The sequence below is a fragment of the Alexandromys fortis genome, unplaced genomic scaffold, assembly GCF_014885135.2.
Source record: "Alexandromys fortis isolate MF-2015 unplaced genomic scaffold, M_Fortis_MF-2015_v1.1 scaffold_88, whole genome shotgun sequence".
Taxonomy (NCBI): Eukaryota; Metazoa; Chordata; class Mammalia; order Rodentia; family Cricetidae; genus Alexandromys; species Alexandromys fortis.
Window position 1 is genome coordinate 4,767,303 of NW_026067961.1, and position 27,030 is coordinate 4,794,332.

The 27,030-nt window shown below is 41.3% G+C and overlaps 1 protein-coding gene across 10 annotated transcripts in view; it reads right to left on the minus strand.

Annotated features, from left to right (window-relative positions):
• Nucleotides 1-27,030, minus strand: part of Rere (arginine-glutamic acid dipeptide repeats) — a 351,136-nt gene that overhangs the window by 249,830 nt on the left and 74,276 nt on the right. The window contains exon 1 of one of the 10 annotated variants that reach the window (XM_050153153.1): nt 15,678-15,818. The exons of the other annotated variants lie outside the window; for them this stretch is intronic. The gene's annotated coding sequence lies outside the window, so the exon portion shown is untranslated. Of the gene's footprint in view, nt 1-15,677; nt 15,819-27,030 lie in introns of those variants that run through there. 10 annotated transcript variants of the gene reach the window in all.

The following is a 27,030-nucleotide window of genomic DNA, read 5'->3' on the forward strand; positions in this document are numbered from 1 at the left end:
ATGTCATCTCAAAAGCCCAGCAGGGAAGAACCGGCTCTGGAGACATAACTCCAGTACAGGTAGACCAACAGGGAACGCATCTTACTCAGGCACACCAGCCACATTCATGCATTCTAAGGTCTTTCACATGGCTTAATTCAATCCAAAATACAAACCCCTGAGACTTAGAAAGATAACACAGTAAACAGAAAGAAATGAAAACACTTAATACAAAGATTTTTGGAGCGGAAAACTGGGGAAGCCCAGAAATTCACATTACAAACTAGGTTTTGCTTACCAACTTGGTATTTACCTCATTTTCTCCACCTTTAAATAAAGAGATACCATATTCAGGAGGCAAAGGCAAGTGAATCCTGTGAGTTCAAAGTAAGCAAGTCTACAAAGTGAGCTCCATACTAGCCAGGTTACACTGGGAGGCCCTGTCTAAAAAATATATTAAGAAAAAAAATAAATAAACAAACAAACAAGAGTGGTTAGAGAGAGTAAGCCCAGAGGATGGCTCATGAAATAAAAGGTGTTTGCTGACAAAGTGTAGTGGTCCAAATTCAATCCCCAGAACCCATGCATAGGTAAGTGAGAGGAGAAAACTACTTTCACAAAGTTGTCCTCCAACTCTCATAAGCATGCTGTGATATACATGCCTCCTCAGCACATGTGTGCACACGTTTAAATGAATGACTAAGTGAACCAGCGAACAAAACAGTTAATAAAAACTTAAAGACTGGGATATAGTTCTGTGGTAGGAAACTTGCACCTGACACAAGTGCTCTAAATTTCAGCCATGGCAAGGCAAAAAAGTAAGAGACAACGACAGGAGGAGGTACAGACAGACAGACAGAAACAGAGAACTCTAGAAAGGATATTCAAGAAAAAGGAAAAGGCAGACACACTGAGCTACTGCACAGTTCAATGCCATCAAGGCCCTCTCCTCCTTGTTTTTCTTCTCATCTCATTCCACTCGAGGCCTGTTCTTATTTTCCCTATCTCAGAGAGGAGCACCAAAGGGCACTATGACTTAGACGTAATAACTCTACTAAAGGACTAAAGAAACGTAATTGCTAGGCACTGCTGGGACAAGAAAGAAATTCCCTCCTCTATAAAGCTCCTCCGAGACTAGAAAACCTCACAAACTATTTGCTACAGGTTGCCTCGGGTAGAGAAGGGCATATAATACCCCAGACTGAAAGGTGTCATATTTTACAAAATACAAATAAAGATCCAAAACAAAGAAAACTTCATTATGGAAGAAAAATTTAAAATATATGTTTATGACATCCCACCACTCATCACCAATACTGAACACCTGGGCCAAAATAAAATCATACCAAGCGTCTGAAGTCTAATTCAAATATCACATTTCTGGCAATTATGACACCTCAGTAATCTTTACATTTCAAATCTAACTATCAGATCAAAGGGTTTCAGTTTTTATCTTTTCCAAGAACAATAAATCCAGTATCTCCATCACTAAAGGTTCCTCTCTGTGTGGAATGTAAGCCACTAAAGATTTCTCCACCCTGAATAGGAGGGCAGTTACAATGGCTAAAAAATAAATGCTGTGTTCCTCTAGGCACAGAAATTAGAAGACTGACAAATACAGAGTCATCCATGGAAGAACCAAGGAAGAGAAAAGTCAGATAGCCATTTTCAAATGATAAATGATACATTTGGGGAATCCAATCAATGTACCTCTCTAGACCTGGATTTCATCTTCTTTTATTTTTCTTATTACATTTCCGTCTGTACATGTGCATGCACACATACAGTCAGGGGATAATCTGTGAAAGCTGTCCTCTCCTTTCCACCATGTGCTTCTGGAGAAGGAACTTAGGAGAAGGGTGAAGGTGAGGGAAGGGAAATGGGGAGAAGCAGAGGGAGAGGAGAGGAGAAATGAACGAGAGCACACACGCACAAGTAAGGCTGGGTACAGCCTATAATCTACTGTTAGGAAGATACAGTCAGAGATCACAGGTTTAAAGACAGCTTGGTCATCATAGAGAGTTCCAGGCCAACCAGGACTACACAGCAAGACCCTGCCTCAAAAAAAGCAAGCACATAAAAGCAGAAATAAAGAAGCCATGGCTCTAAGAACTAACAGAACACACAGAAGGTAATGTTAAATGCTGGTAGTGACAAATACCAGCATTTAACATTACATTACATGACAGTACAGAGCCAAATTGCTTTAAATAAGCAAAGCCAGACAAAGCTCTGAACTGGTGTGGGAGAACTCAGCAGACAGAAGCAGAATGAGTTCAAGGCAATCCTCAACAACACAGCCAGTGCTGGACCAGCTCAGACTATAGGAGACCTGCCCCAAAAAGAAAACAAAGAGCAGTTATAACTATTTCTTTGGAAGTCAATTACATGCTGGGAGGGGGGGGGGGAGGGAGGGAGGGAGGGAGGGAGGGAGGGAGGGAGGGAGGGAGGGAAAATGATGTAATTCTTTAAATCTATACCCTAAACCAACAATTCTAGGAAGGGCAAACATTTCATTATTGAATGTACTGAATGTGGGCATAGCATGTGGACTCCATGGACATAGCACAGTCTAGGAAAGAAAAGTGACCAGGCAGACAGGCAGTCATATCATAGGCCAGGGATGTAGCTCATGGACAGAGTGTTTGCCTCTCATCAAAGAGGTCCTAAATCCAATCCCCAGCTCTGCCACACTAAAAAAGAATATTCTCTTAAAGTAAATATTCTTGTGTAATTTCCCTGATAATTAAATATCTTTCTCTTTTAAAAGGGGAAGTCATTAACTACAGATTTAATTAATCTTCAATCCAAACACACAGGGTATCAGTGAGTATAACAAATAGGCTGGCCTCAAGCAAGTTCGACTTGCCTCTTATTTGAGTACTGCTGGGATTAAAGGCACACAGCACTAAATCCAGTACCCACACATATTTAAAATTCCTTGAACACCCTGTGTCCCATCCCCAGAAAAGGGGGGACGGTGTTGTTTTGATGTGGTGATTTGAATTTAAGCTGTCCCTCTTGTCTTGTTCCTACTTGTTGGCACTGTTGAGGGAGAAGTAAGAGATGTAGCCTTCCAGGAGGAGGTGTGCCACTGGAGGGCAGGTTTTGAGAGCTTAAAAACTAGCACCATTTCAAAGTGTCTCACTCTCCACTTAACGCTTGAGTTTAGAGATGTGACTCCTGCTACTTGTCTGCTGCTCTGCTTGCCTGTAATGAACTCTTAACTCTCTGGAATGGTAATCCCAGAACAAACTTTCTTTTGTAAATTGCCTTGGTCAGTGTCACAACAACAGAAAAATAGCCACGATAGTCAATTAATAAAATAAAATTCCTGGACAACATCTGAAACTATTTTTTCTATTTTACATTTAGATTGTATAAACTATTAATTTTATTTTTTTTTGAGACAGAATCTCACTAAAGAAAATATGGTACCCCAAAATCAGAGTCAAAAGCAGGCCGTCCCCAAGGCTTCAAGAAAGCTGCCACCCATGGAATTCCAGAAAGCAGCCAACTCCCCATGACACTCCCTGAAGTCCTGAGGTCACAGAAACAAAACCTGATTTATTTACCACCCTGCAGTTCAGAAGAGCAGTTTCTGGACCTGGTGAGGCCATCATCTCCCCTCATGCCTCTGGAGCACAGGATACATTCTTCCATGCCCCTGAATGAAGACACCAACCTCTCAGATCAATAAAGGTTTGCTCTAGCCAGGCGATGGTGGCGCACGCCTTTAGTCCCAGCGGAGGCAGGCGGATCTCTTTGAGTTCGAGACCAGCCTGGCCTACAGAGCTAGTTCCAGGACATGCTCCAAAGCCACAGAGAAACCCTGTCTCGAAAAACCAAATATATATATATATGTTTGCACTTATCATTTTGAGGTCAAACTGGGTCTATTCTTTCATTTTCCTCCATTGATTTATTGCTAGTCCAGGCTAAACCAGGCTGGCCTAAAACCACACAAAGAGATTTGCCTGTTTCTGCCTCCCAAATACTAGTATCTAAAGTTGTACACCACCACACCTGGACCTAAACTGTTCTTTTTACTAAGCTTATAATAATACGTGCAATAAAAAAAATATTTTGTAGGGGCTGGAGAGATGGCTCCAAGGTTAAGAGCACTGGCTGCTCTTCCAGAGGTCCTGAGTTCAATTCCCAGCAACCACATGGTGGCTCACAACCATCTTGTACTGAGATCTGGTGCCCTCCTCTGGCATGTGGGCAAACATAGAGGCAGAATGTTGTATACATAATAAATAAATCTTTTTTTTTAAAAACTGACTTTCTTTATAAAAAAATTTTTTTTTAATTTTGTAATTTGAGCCCCCCCAAAAATACTTCTTTTAAATCTTCACAATAGGGGGAAAAAAAGCACTCATTCTGAAGAACAGATTTGGACACTGTAATAGTGTTAACTATCAACTTGACTATCAGAATCACCTGGGAGGTGGCACTCTGAGCATGCCTGGGGGGGTGGGGGGGATTATCTGGAGGGCAATGATCATCTGAACATGGCTGTGGGGGACTGTCTGGATGGCAACGATCATCTGAGTATGACCGTGGACATTATATGGATGGCAATGGGAGGCACCATTCCTTGGCTGAGATCCAGGACCCTGTAACTGGAGAAAGGGAGCCAAGCAGCTGCTTGCCTTGGTCTTCCTTTGCTTTGTGACTGAGGTCACAAAATAGGACTAGCTCAACAGGGTGATGGAGCACACCTTTAATCCCAGCACTCCAGAAGCAGAGGCAGGTGGATCTGTGGGTTCAAGGCCAGCTTGGTCTGCAGAGTGAGTTTCAGGAATGCCAGGGTTGTTACACAAAGAAACCCTGTCTCAAAACACACACACACACACACACACACACACACACACACACACACACACCAAAAACAAGAAAACAAAACTATAGGACTACCTTGGGTTTCTGCTACCCTGACTTCCCCACCGTGACAGACCTGGAACTGTGAACCAAAATAAACCCTCACTTCCTTAAATTATTTTGACCAAGTACTTTATCACAGCAACAGGAAAAGAAACTATTCCATTCTTTCTGCACATAGATCAGTCTGAAGACTCCTGAAGGCCATGCTAGAGGGCATAATTTCAATTGTTATTTTATTCAAAGGCACATATTTCACTGCTGCAGCTGCTGATCAAGCCCAGCAGAGACCTGTTTCCACCCATCTATTTTTAAATTATTAATAGATAATCTGGTGGACTCTGTGAACAGAGCAGCACACACGGGGGCTTGACTTGAGCAATGTCTCAAATGCACAGTGAGCGTGTGCTCTATTCTGTTCTTCTGAAGTTCAGCAGTCACACACAAAACTGTCCCCTTTAAAAAACCAGAGCTGTAGGAGCTCACTGGCTTTGAAAAAACAGAATATGGGAAACAGATCGGTTTGCTGAGGACTGAGCAATTAGTTCAAATGTTAACGGCATGAATGCTTTACTTTCACATAAAGATATCCTAAACATACCCACATTCTTTAAAATATTCACACAAAACCTACAACTAATTTTAAAATTAAAACGACTGCTTCATTTTACCCACCAAGCCCAAACACAGCTGACCTCTAACCTATACGACCTTCTAATGCACTAACAGGGAAGCAGTATCGGCTGCAGTCTCTCTTCCTATCATTCTTTTGTTTCTCCTCCAATGCCAAACCTCTCACTTCTACACATTCCTCACTAGCTACCCTTTACTTTATTAACTACAAGCATCAAGTTGAAAAAGAATGGGGATAAGGGCCAGAAAGATGGCTCAGCAGATAAAGGTGCCCTGGCACTAAGCCTGATGACCTGAGTTCCATCTCGCGAACCCAGTGTAGAAAGAACTCCTGAAAGTTGTTCTCTGACACATGCTCTGTGACATGTGCAACACATATACACACCCATGCGCGTGCACACGCATAGGCACGTATGAAAAATTTTTAAAGGAATTGTAAAAAACTATTCATCTTCGTTCTACCTGGAGGATTGATTGATTGATTGGTTGATTGACTGATTGATTTGGTTTTTCGAGACAGGGTTTCTCTGTTAGCTTTGGAGCCTGTCCTGGAACTAGCTCTTGTAGACCAGGCTGGCCTCAAACTCAAAGACCCGCCTGCCTCTGCCTCCCGTGTGCTGGGATTAAAGGTGTGTGTTATCACTGCCCGGCAGGAATGCTTTAAATATTTAATGCAAATGTTATCTGATTTTTCTCTAACATTAGATGTCTTCATGGAAACTTAATATGCCTAAATGTCTCATCAATAGAACTTTCAATGAAGCAACATCAGGAACCGGCAATTTCATACCTGCACACAAAGAAAAAGGAAGGAATGGTTGATTAAGTCTTCTCTGCATTGGTACAACTACAAAAATGCTGCCATCAGAGTGTACATCAACATCGGCCTGAATCGGCTGAGCAGAAATGGGGCACCACGGAGACAGCTTGGCAGCTGAGGGCGCTTGCAGTCAAGACTGGAAATCTCAGTTCGATCCTCAGGAATTACACGGTGGAAGGTTGAAACTAATTTCCCTAAGTTGTCTTCTGACCACCACACGTGTTGATGAATAAACAAACACACACTAAATAAAACTAATTGATTAATAAAATAAACGTTAACTTTAAAAAAAAAAAAGACAGAAGATAAGGATTGGGCTTAGAATCCTAGCCAAATTATTCAACCTCTTGATGCCTCCACTTCCTGGCTTTGAACTAGATCTGTCTTATACCTACCATGACTAAATAATTCATGGGAAGAAGGAACAACATAAAAAATGTAATTATCTATAACCCTATTGTCTAGAGAAAGGAAACGACAACTTCTGCTGTACTGATTTCTGGCCTCTTAATCTCTGCCAAGTAAACACTGCTATGTTGCTGAGATTATACTGCTTGAAGTTAAACAGCTACTGTTTATCCACATAGGAAAAAACCGCCATCTTAATCCCCCCCTTCCCTTTCCTTCCCTTCCCTCTCTATATATGTATGTACTCAATCACAGAACTATATCCCCAGCTCTTATACTACAATAGAGAAGGAATGTACACATCTGTTATGTGCATGTGTACATTTATACATGCACTGGAGGTGGTCAGAGGTTGCTGTTGGGGTATTTTCCTCTATCACTCTCCACTTTTCTCTTTCTCTGTCTGTCTGTCTCTCTTTTGTTAGGATCTCTATTAATGAGCCTGCAATTCTCAAGGATTTAGTTAGACTGGGTGGTGGGCAAGCTCCTTCCTGTATCTGGTGTCCCAGTGCCAGGGTTATGGACACGCATTCAGCTTTTATGTGGGTACTGGGGCTTGAACTTGGGTCTTCACACCATCTTGAGAGTTCTAATGATTTAGACAACTGCACTCTCCCTTGCCTAGACAGGCCATGGCTCAAACTTTCCCTTTCTAATACCAGATGCTTAGAGCTGACAAATCACTACATTTACTTAAGGTCTTTTAGGGTAATTGGTTTTTTTTCCCCTTCTTTATTCAAGAGATGAGTCAAAGTGTGTCGGCAGTGGATATTAAATTCTCCCACTGACATGAGAAATGCCTTTTATCACACAAAGAAAGGCAGATCACTTACGTAATATTTACTTTGTGTTATATTTCAAAACAAAACACTGGCATGCCCACCCATGGGTTAACTTTTTTTTGTTGTTACTGTTTGCTCATAGACTCTTTTTTGACTCTAGCCTGGAATTTGTTGTTGTTTTTGCTGACTCTAGCCTGGATCTCACTATATAGCTCAGGTTGGCCTCAAACTACTCAGAAGCCTCCTTTCTCCCTCTCCCAAATACTGAAATTACAAGTATAAGTCACCATCACCAGTCAGTGAGTCAGTATACTCTCTTTTCTTCTTCCACTGGAGTGTAAGTGGTGAAGACAGGGACTTGTGGACTGCCGGTACATAATTAGTCCTCACTGCACTAAACAATAAGAGCCAGGTTCCCCCTGAGCACTTCCATAGAGCACTACAGTTTGAATACGGCTCTATATTAGAACCTTACTCCCCAATGCTACAGCGCTGGAAGGGTCTAGCAGGAAGTAGCTGAGTTATGCATGAATGGGGCTGATGTGAAACAGACGCAAGTCCTCAATGTCGTCACCCCACTCCTGCTCACTCACATTTGCTTCCTAGCCCTTTGGTTCGGCTACAGAACAAAGTTGTTATCAGGATCATGAGCCAAAGAAACTTCTAATTGTTCTAAATTACCCAGCCTAAGTTAGGCACCATGGCACACACATATAATGCCAGACCTTAGAGGTGGAGAAAGATCAGGAATTCTGAGCCAGCCTGCACTTCATGAGACTCTGGTTCAAAACTAGTATTAATTAACTAAAAAATGTATTTGGGGCCAGGTGGTGGTGCCCCACACCTTTAATCCCAGTACTCCAGAGGCAGAGGCAGGTGTAGGCAGAGAGTGCTCGTTCATTTCCCAGCTGCCCAGATCAGAATAATCACACAGAAACTATATTAACTACATTACTATTTGGCCAATAGCTTAGTCATATTCCTTGCAAGTTCTTACATCTTCAATGAACCCATTTCTATTAATCTATGTATTGTCACAAGGCTGTAGCCTACTGGCAAGGTTCCATCCAGCATCTGTCTCCTTTGGCAGCTACATGGCATCTCTTTGACTTCACCTATTCTCTATATCTCTGTTCGGACTTCCTGCCTGGCTCTGCTCTGCTAAGCCATTGGCCGAAACAGTTTTATTCATTAACCAAAGGCAATAAAACATATTCACAGCATACAGAGGGGAATCCCACATCAGGCAGGTGGCTCTCTGAGTTCCAGGCAAGCCAGATCTACAGAGTGAGCTCCAGGACAGCTGGGCCTACACAGAAAAATCCCATCTCAAAAAGCCAAAAAAATAAAAAGTAAAAAATAAACTGGAACTGGAGTAGGGATCATTGATTAAGAGCACTGGCTGCTATTACAGAGGAGCTGGTTCAATTTCCAACACCCACACAGTGGGCCCTATCTGTAACTCCAGTACCATTTGATCCAATACCCTCTTCTGGCCTTTGTACGCACTAGGCACACATGAGGTGTACAGACACATTTGGGCAAAACACCTACATACGTTAAATTTTTTTTTTTTAAAAAGTAAGCAAATGATTCAATCTGTGGTATCTGTAGCAACAGAAGCAGACCAAGATACAATACACACCCTTTAGGTAGACTCACTATTCCCACACTGGAACTGATTAAGTCTGTTGAGGTTCCTGATAATTAAATGTCAGCATTACTGTTTGGAATGCTTTTCATTACAAATATGTCTGTCACCTATGTCATAGATGTTGTTCTTTAAAGGACAAGCCTAAGGCTCTACTCTCCTTCAATGTTTAGAGTCAAAGGCCTTGTGTCAGCAATGACAAACAGCTACCAGAGAACTTGTGAAACGCTCTCTCTGTTCAGCCTGCACCTAGGACACACCTCTACTTGCTTTCCATCTTAATGCAGCAGTCTCTTGCTCTCAACATAAATCTTTCAATATTCTTAATCAAATACATTATAAGATTTTCTGGAGGGCTGGAGAGATGGCTCAGTGGTTAAGAGCATTGCCTGCTCTACCAAAGGTCCTGAGTTCAATTCCCAGCAACCACATGGTGGCTCACAACCATCTGTAATGGGGTCTGGTGCCCTCTTCTGGCCGCAGGCATATACACAGACAGAATATTGTACTCATAATAAATAAATAAATATTAAAAAAAAAAAAAAAAAGCTTTACNAATTCCCAGCAACCACATGGTGGCTCACAACCATCTGTAATGAGGTCTGGTGCCCTCTTCTGGCCTGCAGGCATATACACAGACAGAATATTGTATGCATAAATAAATATTTAAAAAAATATATATATACTAAACTATAAGAAAAAGCAACCACATCACCGGAATGGCTTCAAGAAATTCACATAAATTTTGTTCTTGTTTTTTTTTTTTGTTTGTCTGTTTGGCTTTATTTGGGGGGGGGTGGTCTTGTAAGTAACACAGGAAGGACTTAAATTTACAGATACCTCTATCTAGCCCAGTCTTCTAGGTGCTGAGATTACAGATGTGTGTCACTATAGCTATGGTCAACATGGATGCATTTAAATTAGGTTTACTCATTTGTTTGTTCAATTATGTTCCATACTCAGTTAAGTTTCTAAGAGAATAAGATATGCATACAGACGGTCAGACAGATACACAGACAGAACAATGAATAAAAAAAGAAAATGTTGAGGATACTTAAAATACAAGCTAATCATTAGGTCAATAATGATAGTTTGAATATCTCTTCAGCACAATGGCCTGCTTTGAAAATACTGCTGAATTTTAATTCTGTTGTTTTGTCAGTGAAACATGTTTGCTCATACTTCACAAGTTCATTAACAAGCCTCTAAGGTCTAAATTACAGCTTTGCAGTTTCTCACAAAACAAATTTTGTTTTAGTTCTGGTATGCTCAAACTAAATATGCAAATTAAGATGTAGAAACACACTTCAAAGGTTATGTTTTTAAAGTACTGAATGGCTTAGACAGGTATCACTAGACAGCAGCAGGGCAAACACTGGGCCTCTATCACACTGCAATCTGTTAGGCTTCATACGAATGAGTTTATGATGGCCAGCAGGAGCAATCAGAATAAACTTTGACAGAAGACAAACAGACAGTACTAGATTTCCATCAGAGGACTGGAAGGTAACCAGAATGGATCCTGTTTCCAGCATTAAAAGCCACAAAAGAGCACAGTAATTCACACAGAAACTGTTATGCCGACTACACTTAGTGTCCTGGTGTGTACTGTAAGTAGTCACTAGAGAGTCAGTTAAGTATGGGAAAGGGTTTGCAGCAAAATTTAAATTAAAATAATTCATTTACAAGAGAGCAGCTAAAGGAGAGAAAAAAAAAAACAGCTAGCCTATAATCAAAGTCTCTTTTTCCAGTTTCAATGGTTAAACAGAGTTGCTTGACATCATTATATACAGAACAGAATGCGCCAACAATTCAAGAAACATCATTTTTACCAAGAGTACAATCTTGGCTATATTCTCCAGGTCTCTGAGCAGAGAAAGAACAGTAGCAAGAACAGTTAACCTTAGGGGATAATGGACCACTCATACATTCCTAAAATTGTAAATTCTAAACCAGGTGGTGGTGGCACACGCCTTTTATCCCAGCACTAGGGAGGCAAAGGCAGACGAATTTCTGTGAGTTCGAGGCCAGCCTGGGCTGCAGAGTGAGTTCCAGGACAGCCAAGGATACACAGAAAAAAAAAACCCTGTCTAGAACTTAACAGGTTTCCTTAATAAAAGAGTCAAATGGGAATCTAGTCTCTTCTCCTACTATTTTTAAGTTCCTACTGAGCTGAGGGAGTCTGCCTTTTCCCATGCAGAGGAATTACCAAAAAAAAAAAAAAGCTGCACGGGCAAAAGCAGAAATGTCTACCATTTCACAGCAAAGATGCTCAGTGGATCTGACCTCAACAACACAGGAGTCATTTGAATCCATTCATTGACTAAATTAATTGCAGAGACTAAGACTGCCATTTAACTTTATTTCTGTATTTTTCTGGGCGTTTAAGTGATGGATTATGCCCTCCTGTTCAATGCCCGGACAGCAAGCAAGCATCCCCATCTAAGCTTTGTCATTCATTAGCAACTGAGCCTGGTGGTGAAAAGCTCAGACGGGTGTTACGCTGGCAGTTTTTCCTGCACTAGAATTTGCTGCTAAGCGGGCAGCCTTGGGCAAGTCTTTGAAGGTCCACTTCTTAGTCTCCATCTGCACACCTCTAAAGTATAACCAGTAAGAATAACTGCTATACCAGGCCTGCAGAGAGAAGAAATGAAGTGACTCAGAGATTCCCATCAGAGGAAATGCTCAGACTGAAGCATCTAATACTAATGAAAGCATGGTTTCTACCACAGCTGATATTAAGCTAGCTCAGGAAGTAAAGATGCTTGCTACCAAGGATCCACATGATGGAAGCGGAAAACTATAAAGCCCTTGCTTAAAATTCCTTCTTATGAATTCACTACTACATGAAGCCACTTCTCAGGCACAAAGGAAGTTTGATTCATTTTGGTTGGGGGGGGGGGGTCATCTTTGCTTTTTGGAACAAGATCACATCATGTAGGTCAGGTTTGTCCAGACCTCGATTTTCCTCCTCAGCCTTCACTGTGCTGGGAGCGCTTGAAGATACGAGCCACCATATCCAGGATTATTCATTTTTGTATTCTCAAACTTCCTAAATAGAGTCATTCCCTAAGTAAAGTTATTAAACCTACTATGTACTAGAAGACTGATTTAGTGTATAAAAATGTGAGCAAAGGACCAGTTTAAACATTCAATATGACTGTGAACAAAACAAAGTATTCCGACCTTGTGTTCAGCAGAGAAAATAAGTAATACCAACAACACTTCATTCTGTAGCATATCCGAAACCAGTAAGTGTTCACGTGTCGATCAAGAGGATATATATCAGCATGAGAAGATTAAGACTATATAAAAAGTAGAGTGCTCCTACAATATGATCAGGTTATCAAAGAAGGAACCACTGAGAAATAAAACTTGAGCAAGCCCCATAAGAAGGTGGGGAAACTAGCAAGCCCATGAAATCTATCACTGAGGAAGGGCATTACAGGCAGAAGAAACCACCAGCAAAAGGCTGTCTATAATAAACAGAAAAAAGCTGGGTGGTGATGGCATGCCTTAATCCCAGCAGAGGGAGGCAGGTGGATCTCTATGAGTTCAAGGCCAGCCTGATCTACAGAGGGACAGCCAGCCAGGGCTACACAGACAAACCACGTCTCAAAAACCAAACTGGGGAAGAAGGAAAAGAAAAAAAGATGAAGAAAAGAGCTGAAGAGATGGCTCAGAGGTTAAGAGCACTGCTGCTCTTGGAGCTCTTCCAGAGATCCCTGGGTTCAATTTCCACCACTCACATGGTGGCTCACAACCATCTGTAATGGGGTCTGGTGCCCTCTTCTGGCCGCAGGCATATACACAGACAGAATATTGTACTCATAATAAATAAATAAATAAATATTAAAAAAAAAAGATTTTCTGGAAAGTCACTGTAGTTCCTCATCCCGAGTTATTCTAAGAATCCACTTCTCAGATCACTTAAAAAGGAAGTCTACCTGAGACCATCTTTTCCGCCTGACCACAGCAGTCCCCACAGCACTCCCCCAGGAAGAAGACCCCACACTCACTCTGTCAATACATGCCTACCAGGTTTAGTTCTGTGGCCACTGTTCTAGGCACAGTTTCAGAAGCCCACATCAGTCATCTCTCTTGTCACCATGGGCAGGAAAGGGGGACCAGTCTAACTACAATCTGTTCCTCGGTCTTCAGAGCCTGACTTTGTCACAGGCCTACAGCCAATCTTGAGTAAATACTTTCTAGTAACACGGCAGCAGTGACACGAGTCTGCATGCATGGCTGTGAGCACACGTCCCTCAACAGGACCGTCTTCAACCCTTTATCAATCATTCATCCCAGGCCAAGGCACTTCTCAGTGCTTCCGGACAGTGTGAGAGGAGATAAAAGACAAAGAGGGACACTCCTGTCAAGGCCAGTGACACTGTCATTTGTTTGAGTTCCACAAACTAACCTTAGACTAAAGAACAAAGACTCCCTTCCTCCCTCTTTTTTAAACAATAAAGTGGCTTCCTATTATAAAATCATGCTTCCACTGATTTCTTAGACTACACAATAGCAAGCAAAAACCCTTTGACCTTGGGAAATCTAGATAAATATAATACACATTAATGTTATGTGGTTTACCAGTTTCCTCAAAACAAAAAATAAACTTCTCACCAGTATACTATTACATGAATAAACAAAAGCTGGTTTTGTTATATCATTTGCTGAAAATCAAAACACAGTGGCAATGACAAGGAACTAAGAAAAAGCCAGGCAAATTTACAAAACCTCTAATATAAGGTAAAACTACCCTACAGGAACAGCCAGTGCTGTCTGCCCTAACCCTAACCTATACACACTTGCAAATGAAAAACTGGTCTGCATAGCACACAGACAATCCAGAACTGGCAAGTTGTCATGGTTCACCACGGATCACAGGCACTCTCGCCTGTCCTGCCTACAATGTAGAAAATAAACCAGCACATAGCTAAAGGTGCCTAAATGGTCACTCACTCACACATACACACACACACACAAACCACTCCCTCCTACTCAAGCATTTCAGAAATTATCACAGTCATACAGACTGCAGCATGTTCTGTGGATATAAAAACAGTACACAAAGGAAGAACCACATTACATCAGCTCTCGCCTCAATTCATAAATGCAAAACCACAGAACAAGGCAAAAATCTAAAAAGCCTTTTTCTGGAAACCTTAGGGTGAATGAATGTGGGTTAAGTCTTTAAATATGTTATTGAACGAGTCTCATTGATGCATTACTTTCAAAAGCCAAGGGGAGGGGAAAAATGTAATCTTAGTCAATTTTATCATGCAAGGAGATCAAATAACATTTCAAGAGCAGCCTGCCAAGCACGAGCGCCTGCCAGAGCACAATGAGCACTCAAAGACTGTGGACTGAAAAGCATCATCCACTGGCCCCAGAGATCTTTACAAAATAGTTTCAACACTACTAAATTACAGAGTTGGCAAAAACAAACCCAGCCCTAACTGAGCCCCGCACTACTGTGGAGTCTGTTAGGCATCTGCACACCTGCCTCCTGTTATTTTCCCAGGCAATGTAAACATCCAGGAAGACAACCGTCTTTTTCGGCCTGAGTCTACACACACTTAAAAATGAGAGCTGGCTGTGCTTCTGGAAGTAATTTCCCACAGAATGGATAGGATATTGTTCCCATGTGTGAGGAAGGTTTTCAATCATGTCTACTTTAAATCTGGAGTTCCCTGGGAAGAAGGAACAAGAACTCAGTACCACACTTGGGCAGAGTTGAAGGTCTTTGTCAACTCTGTCCACAGCTTTTCCTCAAATGTCTCAATCCTGAAAGCATACAGGAGCACAATTTCAAAGGGAAAATGTAATCTCATTTACTCCGTTTATACCATTTCTTAAGATTGGCCATATGGCTGAGAGGCCTTCATCCAAATAATGCCCCCACAGCCAGTGCCACATGTGTGCCAGGAACTCTTAAAGGCTAAGAGTAAGACAAAGTAGCCTGTTATAGGCATTTTCTCTCTCAGCAAACAAAGTGGTTAAGCAGGTCTCAGAGCAGAGGGTATCTGAATAAACGAGGACAACGTAGTGGGAAAACCACCACCACCACCACACACCCACACACTCACTTGCACCCCACATACACACACAGAACAATTTAAGCTAAATGTAATCATTGTCAAGATTAACCCTGTACTTCAGCTATTTTGGTCAAGAGTCAAATCAAAGGTGATCAGCACTCTTTTAATTACCAAATCCATTTTATTTGTCAACTTAAATGTACTCCCCAGTAAGCAGTAAGTTTCAGATCAAACGGCTGGCTACTTTTGCACTATATGCTGCTCATCTTTAAACAAGCTTTACTTTCACAAGAAAAACACAAACATACCCAACAAATTACTGTAAAACTGTCCTTTCGCTCCCCCAAATATGTTTCTTATTCTGTTTATTTTAATTAAAATTTTCAATGCTGCGAACTATCATAACATTAAGAAACAATTCCAAATGGACTGTAATGGGCCACTTCAAATACCAACTCCCCATTCCTAACACTCACCAGTTCACACATCTATCTCCAGAAGCCCACACACCACTTGTCCAACTTCCAAGCCCGAGACCTGCGACCCCCCCCCCCTCACAGTCAAGGCTGCTGGCCACTTCCCTGCCCGGAGGGGCAAGTCCTCCTCCTGGGGCCGCTGGGTACCGCAAACTCCAGGGCAAGGGCTGGGCAGGCAGAGCGGTGAATTGCACCTCCAAACAAAAGGAGGCCGGGCGCCGGCCGTGTGGGTGGGTCCCGGCTGCAGCAGCCAGCCCTCGGCTGGGAATGCACTGGGCCCACCGCCACAGCGCTCGCTCGAACTCCTTCGGCCCCAGCGGCCCGGCCAGCACTGCCACGTGCCTGTGACCCAGACTAAAGAGAAAGAACGGCCTGCCCGTGGCGGCGGCCAGCAAAACCCGGGCTGGAACAAGGCCGGCTCCACGCGTGCCCAGGCCGCCACCAAGGGGCTAGCACACACAAAGCCTGCCACAACTGTAGCTTCTTCTTTGACCCGCCACCCTCATCCCCCGAATCCTCCCACCGTTCCCACCAGCAGGAACTGCGAGGCTGTGTGATTGATGGCAGCTCTTAATAGCATGGTCAGCTAGAAAATGCATCTGCAAGCAAGATATTACGGAGGCAGGGCATCCCTGACTGTGATCAGCAGTTCACACATCCTAGAGCTGCCTCTGCTTCAGCCAGGAATACTAATGCTAAACCGTCTCTGACGTCTAACAAATGCAGATGACACAACCAAGGACCACAGAAAACCGAAGACCTGCTTTCAAAGACGGCAGGGGAACATCAGGGTTTGGTGTAAAATATTTCTTACTCCAATTTTCCTCATAATTTAAGAATTTCTCTAAGTGACTTGATTAAATCTCTCCCAACCATCTCCAGAAGAAAATAAAGATACATCTGTCATACATAATGTAGGTTAAGCTAAATAAAATCCACCTAATAAGGTGAATAAAATGCACATTCTTTGTCATGTAGCTTTAAACAAACGTTAACCCATCAGCTAGATACCAACTTCATCATTAACTCAATCTGTCAGTTTATCTGAAGAGAAATATCAACTAGTAATTTCAAATTGGGTTTCTTCCCCACCTCCCGATGAAGTATGGTCAAAATATATCAACTTAATAAATTTTATTAAAATGAAATTAAACTTTATATCATACATTTCTTAGTAGTAGTAGTAGCAGTAGCAAAAATTGTTTTTTTTAAATAAAATATTCTAGAAATTTTTAAGAACCCCTGAGAGAGTATGAATGTAATGTACTAAACGTGATACTGGCCAACGCTGCAGGCTCAACAATTACATGATTGCTTTTGGTGCCTAGACAAGAGTACCTTTCACCTGCAGGCAAGTTTCCTCAGTTGGTTTTATACATGTTAATTAGACTTAGAAGGTAGAGTAAACTGATTTACTGGGTATCTTCTTAGGTAGAGTAATCTGGAGAATATTAAAGTGAATTTTTTTTCTTCAAAACATCTAAACCAAAGGAAGGTTACGGTAGAACCCATGGGTCCTGTCTTTTTGGAACAAACTATTAAGCTGATGTATATACTGAAAGACCATATTTGGGGCTGAAGAAATAGCTCAGCAGTTAAGAGAACTGATTTCTCTTGCAAAGGACCCAAGTTTGATTGCCACCACCCACATGGCAGCTCCTACCTTACTGTAACTCCAGTCCCAGCAGATCTGACACCTTCTGTTCTCTGCGGCCACTATATGCAAAGGTTGCACAGACATACATAGAGACAAAACACACATACACATAAAATAAAAATAAAGGCTAAAATTTTTAGGGGGGGCTGGAAAGATGGCTCATGGGTTGAGAGCACTGACTGCTCTTCCAGAGGACGGCACCGCACCCACATTACAGCTCCCAACTATCTGTAACTACCATTCCAGGGGATCCAACACCTTTATACAGACATATATGCAGAAAAAACAGCAATGAATAAAAAATAAAAATAAACTGTAATAACATCCTAAGGAAAAAAGAAAAAAAAAAACTATCTTTCTTTAAAGAGAAAATCCTGCTACAAGAAACTGAATTGTCCTGAGAGCTGATGAAGCATTATGTCTCAGCCACACTGCACGGTGATCCCTCCAAAGTGGAGGCCTTTGCAGTGTAAATCCACCTGTCAGCTCTCCTAAACACCATTCCTCAGTGAGGTCTGAAAATCTGCTTCCTAACTAAGTGGCTCTGAGATTGCTCCATACATGTCAGAGAGATCAATCACTCGCAAAGCCTAACTACCAAAGCTACTCCTAGACTTAGACATACTTCCATTTTCTAGTCAGCTAAATCCAGACACACAGCAGAGCCTATAGAGGCTCTGTTCCTCATACCCCCCACCGACACACAGACAACAGAGATTAAGCTTTTCTGTGCCAAGAAATTTTCAGAGAATATAAAAAATGAGAAAATAGAGTCACTGCCCAAGAATCAAATATTCACAGCAGACATTTGTGTGCTTAGCACCAAGTATGATGAAGGGCAAACAAAGTTTTCTGACAAACCATTGTCTAGAAGGTTGGTTCACAGTGAGTTAGAAAACACTAATAAGAATAACCAGGCCGGATGGTGGTGGCGCACGCCTTTAATCCCAGCACTTGGGAGGCCGAGGCAGCCGGATCTCTGTGACTTCCAGGCCAGCCTAGTCTACAAAAGCTGGTTCCAGGACAGGTTCCAAAAGAAAAAACAGTTACATTCTGAGCTCATGCCACACTAGCCTCTACCAGTTCTAAATGCTTTGATGGCATGTTATTTTACATTGTTATTACATGGGGAGGGGTGCACACACACATATAGGAAGGTCGGGACAGCTTGGTAGGAGTTGGCTCTTTTCTTCATCGTGTGGGCCCAGGGTTTGGAAGGACCTTAACTCACTGAGTCATCTTGCTGGCCTTTTACAGAATTAGATGAGACAAATACACCAACACCCAAAGCATGACCTTCCAGTTACACCAGTCTTTCCATTTTCCTAGGCATCAGGATTCCTACCATAAGCCTAGCACTGCTCCTTCCACTGTAGCTGAAATCTTCCAGATGCCCCCTTCACATGTAGACTAGCATCTCAAATAACTAGCTTCTGTGCAAATAAATATTATATCTTCTATCAGCCTATAAACGTCTAATAAAGGTGCTGATGAGCTAGCTTGGTGGCTAAGAGCACTTGCACACCAATGTTGACCACCTGAGTTCAATACTTGGAACGAACAGAAGAGAACTCGTTCAAGTTGTCTTCTGACCCTCACAGGTATACATATGGCACAAATGTGTGCATACACAGAGTAAGATGTTAGAGAAGAAGAAACCTAATAATAGAAGGCAAGATTTTTCTATCCATGTTATAAAGATGCAAACATTGTTTCTAAGATGATTTAAACAAACTCTGAGACCCAACTAGTGTCCTACTTGCAAGTTACAGATCTTTACGAGTTAATGAGGAAGCCAGGCGGTGGTGGTGCACACCTTTAATCCCAGAGACAGATCTCTGAGTTCGAGGCCAGCCTGTTCTACAGAGCTAGTTCCAGGACAGGCACCAAAGCTACAGAGAAACCTTTTGTCTCTAAAACAAACGAACAAATAAACAAAGAGTTAATGAGGAAATGGGTGTGGTAGCACATGATTTTAACTCCAGCATTAGGAAGGCAGGGACAGGCAGGAAACCTAGTCTAATGAGGGCCAAAAGACACCATGTACCAATTCAAGCCCAACTCTTCCTCCTTCTGACACTGAGGCAATAAGGACCCACACTGAGCAAGGTAAACAGAACATGAAAGTGTTACAAATTCTGCTCAAAGAAAGAGGCACACAATGAACTTAATTTCCCCCTTTTTTTTCGTCTCTTTAAAACAAACGGGGCTGGAAAGATTGTTCAGTGGTTAAGAGCACTGATGCTCTTACAGAGGACCTGGGTTCAAGACCCACCACCCACATGACAGCTCACAAAACTGTCTGTAACTTCAAGATCTGACACCTTCACATATACATGTAGGCAAAACACCAATGAAAATGAAATAAATTATACAAACAAGCAACAAGCCTCTATTTTCCCTGGCATGGAAATCTGTCCAAGGACTCTCCAACTAAGAACTTCCAGTGCTGGCCACAGACCATTTCAAACCCATCTCCACATGCTTTAAAGCAAAGACTTTGCCTTAAACCTTATTGATAGGAGTTTGTAATTAAGGGATCTGCAGAGAGAAATAAAAGTTAATATAACAAGAGTACACATTTTTTTTCAGCAGTTTTGCCCACGAAGACCAGTTTCCTGGAGTGGATGAAACAATGATAGGCATGTTCAGCCTCACCCCAAACTTGTCTACAGAAATACTGTCAGTAAGGCACACGGCAGCACCTGGTTCCTACAGGATCTCTTCCTGGCAGCCTCAGGTATCTCTTCCTTTTACCCTAAGCTCCATTCCACACAATGTCTGGCTCCAGGTTTCCTGACAACCTTCATTTCTCCAAACAACCCTGTCAAGTTGAATACCATTAACAGAGAGTGAGAGATGACAACACCTGCAGTTAGGAGACAGGCACAACACACTCTACAGGCCTCAGCATGCGGATACGAGCTGACTTTACCCTGGGTTACAATTAAATCGGAAGTCTAGTAAACCAACATTAAAGCGATGGTCACGGATTGCCCACAAGGAAACCATGAAACTGTTGCTATGTGCTTGTCACTCTGTCTCTGCCCTGCAAAGGAGAATCTTAGCAGCACCTCAGAAAGATGGGAGCCTTGGGCTCCTCAAAACCACTGACGGAAGTAGGAAAGTCATCCTTTTTAGGGTTTTTTTGTTTTGTTTTTGTTTTTGAGAAAGGGATTCGTGTCAGACCAGGCTGGCCTCAAACTCAGAGATTTGTCTGCTTCTGCCTCAGGAATGATGAGATTAAAAACGTGAGCTTCTATCACAAATTGACAAAGATTCTATTTTTTTAACGAGATATTTTAAACAATGACTCCTACAGTAATAGCTCCAGTCACAGTAGTGAATGAAAGTCTGTTATCCCAGCACTTGGAAGGTGGGGGCAAGTTCAAGGCTAATCTGAGCGCGTGAAATCCTGTCTCAAAAAACCAAAATACCCAAGTCAAGCACACAGTAATCCATCAGTTCTATAAATACTAGGAAGTAAGGGATTTGTGGGGTTTTTTTAAAAATTATTTATTTTATGTACATTAGTGTTTCCCCTGCATGCATGTCTGTGTGAGGTTGCCAGATATTAGAGTTACAGACAGTTGTTAACTGCCATGTGGGTGCTGGGAATTGAACCTGAGACCTATGGAAGAGCAGTCAGTGTTCTTAACCACTGTACCATCTCTCCAGCCCAGGGATTTGTGTTTTATATTAGTATAATAAATATGGACTTACTGTCAGATATGGTGCATAGGCCTCTAATTTCAGCGCTCAGGAGACAAAGGCAGGAAGATCTCTGTGAATTTCAGGGCAGTCTGGTGTACATAGCAAGTTCCAGAACAGCAAGGGATACATAAAGAAACCATACCCTAAAAACTAAATAAGGAAGGAAGAAAAATCAAGAATATGGACTTAATGGTGCTAACTTTAAAAATTAATAAAAACGTGCCAGGCTGTGGCAGCACACATCTTTAATCCCAGCACTCAGGAGGCAGAGGCAGGTGGATCTCTGTGAGTTTAAGGCCAGCCTAATATAGAGCGAGTTCCAGCCAGTCGGACTTGTTACACAGAGAAATTCTGTCTCAAAACACAAACAAACGAACAAAAAATAACAGAGAGGAAAAATAAAGGAGCCACGAATAATGACACATGTCCCAATACTTTGGAGGAAGAGGCAGGAGGAATTCTACAAGTTCAAGACCAGCGTGTGCTACAAGGTGAGACGTCTCAAATTATTGACTAATTAGCTAATTAATGAACTAATTTTAAAGAGAGAATTGATTATTTAGTGTTAATATTTTTCTAGATTATGATCTTTTTATTTTAATGTTTAATCACATATATGTATACGGGTCTGTGTGCCCAAGCGCCCATCAGCTCCCTCTGAAGCTAGGGACCCAGCAGCTGTGAGCTATCAACACTAGTGCTCAGAATCAACTGGGGTCCTTGACAAGAGCAGCAAGTGTTCTTCATCACCATGAGGTCTTTTTATAACCTAGAAAAGTTGCATATATCTTATAAAAGTAAAAGTTGTTTTTCTACTATATAGTCTTATATGTAAGATTATGTAAATTATCTTTCTCCTTTCCAATCCATGAAAATGTCACCAGGTAATATGTCTTAACAGTTTCCCATAGAAAACATAAAACTGCATTTTTTTTGAAGCTCTTTTAGATTTTATTTTAAAATGTTCTATCTTCCTATTTAAAAAATCCAAATAGCTCTATTCAATGGATGCCTTAAAGTCTCTCCAGGCTTCCTTGTGTATGCACATTTACATACATGCCTAAGACCACGCATGCCCATTTATTTCCTGGTTCATTCTGCTGACTTTTATTTCAAAGAAATGAAATCCTAGTGCTCAAAGAAACTCGTTTCTCTAGTCTTTGCACAGAATTCTACAGTATGGGAGCACAGGACTTAGGAAATTCCTCTCAGAGGCTGTAGACACAGGGGGCTCTGGTTTGCTTTTCTCTGTTATAAATACTGTTACAAGAAACTTCCATGAGAAGTCTTGTTTGGGGTGCAACTGTACCCCTACAGTGGAGTACTACTAGTCCACCCTGCTAGTCAGAGCTTTGACCAGCCCTCCAGAAGGCTGGGCCAGCCACAGAGGGCACTGCTGGCACACACCTGCCAGCTCCCTTCTGAGGGTGTCTTTTGATGAGTCCTAGACATGCCCAGTCTTTCCTGAACACATTCTGGCATCTCTTATGAGTGAAAAACTTCACTAGGAAGCCACTTCCAAAATTTTATTTTTCCAGTTGAGGTTTCTTCTTGGTACCAGACCCCGAATACGAGTGCTGCAGTGCTATGGACATCCACAAATCATCCCAACCCAAACGAAATGCTCCATAGGTCCTAGTTCCTCCCACAAGGTTCCACAGTTCTACTGTCCTAGCTCTAAGTGATAATAACACATCACATTCTTCCTTTGTAAAAGGAAATCCTTGGTTTGACACGGTAGCACACACCTTTATTCCCAGTATTTGTGAGGCAAAGGCAGGTGGATCTCTTGAGTTCAAAGCCAGCCTGGACTACAATAGTGAATTTCAGGAAAGTCCAGGCTACATTAGTAAGAGCCTGCTTCCAAAAGAAAGAAAAAAAAGAGAGAGAAAAAAAATTATTATTCTAAAGTACGTGTAAAATTAATAGGCTTTTTGTTTGTTTTCTACATAGCAAGTTCTCTGTGCAAGCCTAGAAATACATGAGACGCTGTCTTTTAAAAAAAAAAAAGAAACAGAAACAAAAACAATCAACATATTAAATATAAAACAGTTCTTTAGCTTTCAGCACTTCTGAATGGTTCACATGACTCTATTCTGAGAGCAACCCTCTCCCATGCCATTGCTCCAAAGCATTAAAAACAAAGGAAGGTCAGGCACCAGCCAGCATTAATTCCCAAAGAAGCTTCCTGGTGACCTGTGCATTCATTTATCAAGATTTAATGATCTGCTTGCACATGCTCCTTGGTAAGTAAAGGGGCTAAACAGCACAGATATAAAGATTAAATCAACTACACTGGTAATAATTACATACACAGAGAACCATGAACATACCTGCCACAAAAGAGAAAAAAAGGTAAACTTGAATGCCAACATTTTAATAATTACTTTTGCATTCAGCAAACAAAACTTATGAATAGATTTAAAATTAGATAAATATTACTGCAATCTAGACAACAGACTTATGAAACAATTTTTTACTAGATTTTAAAAAATATTACGTCAGGAAATTTTAAAAAGCATCAACATTACTAAAACATATTCCAGGGGAAAACACAGACCTTAGGCTTATTATCACCTTATCTATTTACAAAAAGGGAGAAGTAAATGTGAGCCAAGCTCAGGCCAGAAGCACAGATTGCATAAGTGTGCCATCTCCTAGACCGGGGCAAACAAAGTCCTACAGCGGCTTCAACAGACTTCCTAACAGCCATGTCTTCAGGACTGGAGGACATTTTTCATTCTAAAACTCACTAAGGATCTCAATCATTGTATAGCAAACGAAACTTTAGTTTCAATGAAGAAACTGTAAAGACAAAATGCAGCCAACATGAAATTGGGGGTACACACTAAGGGCCAGGGCACTTCACTGAGATGCTAGAGTGGAGACCCTCAAGTGTCTCAGTGGGAAATCCTGATGAGTTTATTTAAAGTAAACTTAAGACAATACAAAACCACAGCCAGAATTCACACACCAGGAACTGAAAATATTAACTAGATATTTGTAAAATTAAAGTCACATATACAAACCTGAAACACTGCTTGGCCTTTTTACTGTTATACTGATTGTGGTGTTTCTAGTGCTGTGCCTCTAATAAATTCAACTCTTTTAAAATAAAATCAGATTCATCTTTTTTGGGAAAATTACTTATTAAATATTTCAAAAAATTAAATGAGTATTATTTACAAGATTCAACATCACAGGGAGCAAGGAAATCCTATCCCCTGCAAAATAAATACACATCTCCTGCAGCCAAGCAAGATGTCAAAAAGAAAGAAGGCTCAGGAAGAGCACCCCTGGCAAAATGCTAAAAGTCATCAGGACCAATCACAATAGTACAGTTGTCACTGGGGAGACAGCCTTCTGCATCTGAAATGCATGACTCACAGGCCAAGCTGGAAAAGAAGAAGCCACCAAACTATGTTATATGTACATGGCTGAATTTTTTAAATCATACAAAAAATGAAAAATCTAAAAATGAAAATAAAAACATTCCAGTCACACACAACTTAAAAAATTTACTTCTCAAGTTCACTTCTGAAGAAGACACTTCACAAACGAAATGGCTCCTAAAGGGATGTGTAAAACGGCCCAAAGGGAACCGCTCCCTCACAGCGGGAGTTAGGGAGAAGCAAGAGCTTCTAGGCAGAAACCCCCAGAGTGATCCAAATCATCTGACAGTTTCCACCACACTGAGGACATGTTCTAGAGCTCTGTTGGAGAATACAAGGCTCATTTAAAGACAGCGGGAGACAAAACTAGACAAAGGAACAAGAAAAACTCCACAGTATATGCTGGGGTGATAAACAAGCTCTAGAAAAGACAGAACTAATTTTTATTTTTTGTATATAGGTGTTTTGCCTGCATGTATATCTATGTACCACATGCATGCCTGCAAAAGCCAAGGCCCTCGGATCCACAGAAACTAGAGTTAGAGATGTTCTGAGTCACCAAATGGGTACTGGAAATCAACCTAGGTCCACTGGAGAGGGACTACTGCCCTTAACCACTGAGCCTTCTATCTAATCTTGAAGAAACAAAGTTAAACCAAAATGCAGTGAGTGTTTCCATTATGGCAACATGTACAACCTGCTAATAACATAAATATTCAATACTGATTAACCTCAAAGTGTTCATAAACGATAGTGGGAAGAAAGAAGAGAAAAAAAACTACATCTCTCATTGAATGAACTCAACAAGTAACAGAAAACAAATATGTAATTAGAAATAAAAACGTAAGAGTGTCCTTTAATAATACTGAAATAAGCAAAAAAAAAAAATAGTTTTCAAAGTTAATGCAAGAAGCTGGAGAGATGCCCCAGGATACAAGCACTGGCTATTATTCTTCCAGAGGATCAGGATCAACACAGGACCCACATTAACTCCAGTTCCAAGGGATCTGACACCCTCTTCTGGCCTCTGTAGGTATGTAAATGGTACAGAGACATATACATGAACAGAACAGCCATAAACAAAAATTAATTGACTGAAGTTAAAACAGAGACAGGAATGGTATTGCCCACCGATCACAGCTTTGCAGGAGACTGAGGCAGGAGGATTGCTGACCTGTACAACATTGTTTACCAATACTATCCTCTCCACCACCTCCACTAAATAAAAGCTAAAATAAGTTGTTTCTACGAAGTGAGCCCAGGAATGGGAGGTCTGGATCTTTCAACGGTATGGGATTATTTTAAATTTTTTCTCTTTAGATTTATTTATGTGCAAGAGTATCTTGCTTGCATGTGTACATGTAAACAACAGGTTGCGTCCGGCACCTGAAGAGTTCATAGAATAAAGGGTTGGATTTCCTGAAAAGTATGCATGGTTGTAAAAGCCCCCATGAGGGTGCTCAGAATTGAACTCGAGTCCTCTGCAAGAACAGCTGCTGGTCTTAGTAACTGAGCCATTCCTCCAATTCCAACATGGCATGATTCTTAGTCTATACACATTACTAAATTTAAAAATAACAAAATTAAGCTGGGCAGTGGTGGCACACGCCTTTAATCCCAATATTCAGGAGGCAGAGGCAGGTTCTAGCTAGATCTGCCTAGTCTATAGTTTCCAGGACAGCCAAGGTTACAGCATGAAACTCTGTTTCCAAAAACAAAAACAAAAAAAAAATTAAAATATTATCTACTTCGAAAAACAATAAATTACTGAGGGGTCAGTATACAGTTGACTAGTAGATGCTTGGTTATATGCATTGATCCCCAGGTTACAATCACAATACTAGAGGGATTCATACACAAGTATGACAAAATTGTTTTTAAGAAAAACAGAAACTACATTGAGACAATTTTACTGCGAGGCTTGGGCTTTGAAGCAGCCAGTGAAGAGCCTGTGAGTTCAGAACCCCAGCACTCACACAGAAAGGAAGTGTGCTGTGTGTCCATTACTAGGAGGGATACACAACGTAGATTCCTGGGTTCAGCCTGGCCAACAGACATCGCAAGCATTCAGTCCCTGAGCAGTCTAAGGTGTCCTTGATCACCTGTATTTGTTTTGCTTCACAGAGCAGATTATCCTACATTGTGCTGCCTGAAGCAAGACTCTCTACAGCTGTAATGATCCCTCCCCTCACCACCCCCCTCAAAAAATAAAAACCTAAGTAATAACAACTGAACTTATAGTCACTATAGCTAGCTTTAGCAGGCATAAATAAGAACTATTACTAAAGAAGTTAACAGCTTTAAAAATATACTAAACTGGGGGCTGGAGAGATGGCTCAGAGGTTAAGAGCATTGCCTGCTCTTCCAAAGGTCCTGAGTTCAATTCCCAGCAACCACATGGTGGCTCACAACCATCTGTAATGAGGTCTGGTGCCCTCTTCTGGCCTGCAGGCATATACACAGACAGAATATTGTATGCATAAATAAATATTTAAAAAAATATATATATACTAAACTATAAGAAAAAGCAACCACATCACCGGAATGGCTTCAAGAAATTCACATAAATTTTGTTCTTGTTTTTTTTTTT